The sequence below is a fragment of the Dermacentor andersoni genome, chromosome 3 (assembly GCF_023375885.2).
Source record: "Dermacentor andersoni chromosome 3, qqDerAnde1_hic_scaffold, whole genome shotgun sequence".
In the NCBI taxonomy this organism is placed as follows: Eukaryota; Metazoa; Arthropoda; class Arachnida; order Ixodida; family Ixodidae; genus Dermacentor; species Dermacentor andersoni.
In genome coordinates, this window is record NC_092816.1 from 100,724,891 (window position 1) to 100,729,342 (window position 4,452).

At 45.6% G+C, this 4,452-nt stretch overlaps 1 long non-coding RNA gene across 1 annotated transcript; it reads left to right on the forward strand.

The window, feature by feature from the left end:
• The first annotated feature begins 809 nt into the window (after positions 1-809).
• LOC129387203 (uncharacterized) lies at positions 810-3,645 on the forward strand. Its single transcript, XR_011893041.1, has 3 exons — positions 810-894; positions 2,107-2,503; positions 3,521-3,645. It is a non-coding gene; the product is annotated as an uncharacterized lncRNA (long non-coding RNA).
• Positions 3,646-4,452: the final 807 nt, after the last annotated feature.

Here is a 4,452-nt window from a genome sequence, read left to right on the forward strand (position 1 = left end):
AAACATTGCTATGCTCGCCTTGTGCCCATATTATCTATAACAATCTGCATCTTATTTATTTGCCGGCTTATTAACGAATCCAGTCATGCCTGGAACAAGGAGCGGCGCACAGTGCCGAGCATTTAGATATGCAGAGACGCGTCGTTCAATGAATCCTTCAGTAATGTGACGCCGCCGAGGGACAGCCAACCATGTAGCGGAGACGCTAAACTTAGACGCAGTAAGAAGAAAGAGCAACTACATAAGATAAGAGACAGGTTTAAAGAATGCGCTCATGCTCTCACTGACCGAATGACCTCCAATCTATTTACCCCTTCAGACATAGTCGCCATTGCCCCCGTCACGTCAGTGGTTGCTCACACGTCAATCTGGCCGCTTGCATGCTAGTGGGCGCTTTGTAGAAATAGGTTCACGCAACTTTTGAGCGCCTTTTCGAGCGACTGACTGGCCAGGTCGTCCGGGGCGACTGCGAAGAATTGCACACAAATGAAACGGACAGAAGCCCAAAGAGAGTACCAGGGGGAGGGGGGGATTTTTCAATACATTTCTGCTTTCAATTCAATCAGCCCTTCTTAAAGGCGGTTTTCATCAGAATGCAGAGAGACTGTTTACTATTCAAGTGCGTCCTGGGCCACGTCATTTCACGCTTCCCTTGTTTGCAGCAAAAAGCTTCCTTCGGAAATAGATCTGTTCCACAAGCATTGCGTCCCATCTTTTATTCATTTTAAAGCAATTCGTTGTTGTTCTTTCATTATTTTCTCACGAGTGCTGCTTCGAAGCCCTGCATCGCTATGTAGGACCAGTCTGGTATAAAGAGGGTTCCGGAAATGTCCCTGAAACAGAGCTTACCCTGAAGGCCTCCCAGAGACCACCTGAGAAAACACCATGATCGCTGTAAGTTTGTGCACGTTGCTCGATTTCTTCGGTTGTTTAGCGCGTGAGACTAAGGCGGCGACCTATATTCATCCATACGTTAAGACCGACGGAGAACTACCGAAAAAGACGTGGGTTGCTGGCTGGGTCGATCTTTTTTTTTTCGCATGTACCTTCTCAAATACTTCTTGACCGATGCTCAAGAAATTTTGGCAATGTTATTGGCATCAAGACATAACACAGTCAGAATAAGCGCGATCAATTAGGTTTTAGAACTTAAAGATAATATTTGTTTTACGTTAGCCGTGAAAACAAAGGCACACCTCCCAAATGACATGCGCGAAAATCAATCTTGAGGCAAGTTAGTTTTTGTTTACGCTTAACTCTAAAGCTCTCGAGTCCAAGTCCTATGACTTCAGTCTTTAGTCGAAGACAGCGCTTTTTCCCCACTTTAGTCTCAAAGTCTCTGGTTTTTCTAAAAACTGTTAACCTATTGGTTATGCTTTAAACGCGCGTGAAATTGTCCGGCGTAATCTAATAACTCTTACTTAATGAATGTGTGTGGCGCAGGTGCTACGGCATTCTATAGTGAACTGAGATTGTTGGTATATATCCTGAGACGATAAGATCAGTGCGACTGTTCCTGCTAGCCTCGTCCTACAAATGTGCTAGGTCTCTGACACTGGTCCCTGTCCGCTAGACCATGCGCTCAAACGTACTTCAGTAAGGAAGTAAGACTGCATAAACAAACTCAAACTTCCCTCCACGTGTTTACAAAAGCTGCTTACCACACGCCCCTGACCAACAATGGATGACGAAGGGGAAGCCTTACCCTGAAGCCAACGTTTCGAAAATAGCTACAACAATAGCTACAATAGCTGATGATGCGGTCGAGTTAGCTTGCCGGGCTGAAAACCGGTGTTCGGGTTAATGTAATAAGCGCTGGCCGGCCGGTTCCAGCGAGCGTAGATCCGAAATTGGCCAGCACGCCTGCAAGGGATGTGTTGACCAGCCCAATCTGCTTGGTATTATGCGTTCACACGCACTCGGGGTGAGGCAGCTAATTTCGACTTCTGGCTTGACTGCCTCGTGTAGAATTCATGCAAACGCAGCTAAGTTGGTCGAGGGATGAGGCATTTCCTTGTTCGCCTGGCGCTTTTAACTTGAAATATGCATTTGGCTTCATCTTGTTTTGCACCCCCCCGCCCGAACGTGGCATTCTTATTTCTCCAGTTCTGCATTCTTGTGGCCCTTGCCGGCACGACCTTTGCCGACCTGGTGCCCACCTACGCTGTCCGAGTGGCGCCAGTCCTTCCAGTCGCGACCAGCACCATCCACCATACACCGGCAGTGTCCAAGGCCACCAGAGTTACCAGCTACGAGACAGTGCAGCAGGGCGTACCACACACTCTCTCCAAGGTGTCCACATACACGCCCGCCGAAACTACGGTGCACACTGTACACGGGACTGCTCCCACAGCTGTGACCACAGGCGCCGTCCACGTGCCGACCTACTCCTACTTGCCTCACTACAACGTCCCCTTCCATGGCCACCCGCTTCCCTATCACAACGTCTACGGCTTGGGCCCTTACGGTCTCAGCTACAGCCACGTCGTGCCGGTTAAAGAATGTGAGTAAGCTGCTTTGCGCTAAGCCCGCATTGTACTACACTGGAAAGCGGGGAAGAACAGGCTAGGCTACACTTTTCTAATCACAGTAGAGGCCTGAAAACCGCGGCGCGGCGCTGCGCACAGGAGAGCTGATAGAGATCCGGTATAGAGGTGAGATCCGGTATTGAGCTGATCTTTACGCGGTTGTGAATAAGTTAGTTTTTTTTAATGCTTTACCCATTGTTAATTACGTCCTTCTGTTTTCTGTAGACATAGCGTGTTTTTGTTTTTGTGCTAGGTTGCCTGTTACATTAGCCCCCAAAAGAATACCTTCAATATCTCAACTGCGTATTAAGATCACTGGATCTGATGCAGGCTACGTTTTCTTTTCTTAACCGTTATTAAACAAAGAATCATCGAAAGGAGGAAGCAGCTTCACAAAGGCGATAAAAATGATCGGTCCATGCAACGTTTGGAAATGACTGACCAGATTATTACTATTAGCAATTGTTCTCGCGATTAGTGCATAATTGTTGATGATATGCTTTATATAACGTTTATCATGAAATGGCGGCACATGTCCAGTGACACATACGTAGTGAAAAAAGTTGGCATCCAAAAGTCTTATTCAAGACTGGCACATATCTATTCGCACATACCTGCTTACCAAAGTTGACGTGAAAGAAGATAATTAAATAGCAGCACATTCCCAGTGTCACATGTCTAGTAAACCCTCTTGACTGGAAAGTGAATTATTGAAGAGCGTCACATGCCCAATGTGAGATATCCAGCGACGAAAATTGGTCCCAGTGTTGGTTCTGAACCCGGTTCCCTCATACCAGTAGCTCGATAACACAATGGCGCAACTTTACGGGGAAAGAGGTTAGGCGACGAGATACATAGAAATATAGATAGATGGGTGCAGAGGTACTGCTAATTGAAGGAAGACCCAAAGAATGCTAATAACATTATTAGTTGGAACTTATTACTCAGGAAAGGTCGCATGCTTATTGTGATTTTCTTTCTCCATTTTACAGAAACAAAGTTTTCAGCCATTTCCAAGCACCCGAACCCTACCAAGAATGACGCTCATTACAGTGCTCGAAGATCACCAGAACTTGTAGAGTACGTGTCTGAGAAATAAACCAGTTTTGCTCATGCAGTTTGCGCCTTTTCCAACACAACAATGATGACTTGTAGTTTATAGCAAAACACACGAAGAACACTTGTGCCGGTCTCACGCTCTGTGGCAATCAATGTAGCAATGTTGCAATGTTGCACTGTGGCAATCAACATTATTCACAAGAAAAGAAAAATACAGTGCATGCGCAACGGAAAAAGCTACTATAATGAATTCCGTAGATTAGCCCTTGAGCCTAAACAGGAAATTAGCTCTGCGCGCAGCCACTTTTTTTTTTTGTACGACATATACGACTTTCATGACACATGAACGAAGCAAATTTTGAAGCTATCGCTCCAAGGCGGACAACGGTGTCGCGCAGTTAGAAATAGATAGTGCGACTGAGGACGATGCTTCCACTACCGCAAAAGCGTTCAATGAATGCTTTCAGTTTGTTTTCACTCGCACTTCAAAGCCTCCGATAATTCTACAATGGCATCAGTGGAATTTTTATAACAAAGGATTCTAAAACTTCTTTTACAAATAGACGCAATAATGTCACCAGCACCCGAAAACATCTCAAATATGTTTGTCAGCCGTTACGAAGAGCAAGTGGCACCTTTCATTCATGACATTTTCATTGCGTCCTTAATAACTGCTAGCGTTCTATTCGACTGATTTCGTGCAAGAACCATCCACATCCACAAAGGCGGCAGCATATTACAGGTGAATAAGTAGACTCGTATCACTAACCAGCTGCTGTTGTAAGCACATGGAGCAAATTATTAACAAAGCGATCACCACCTATCTAGAAAGAAACAACTTGTACACTAAACAAGATGCTTTCCT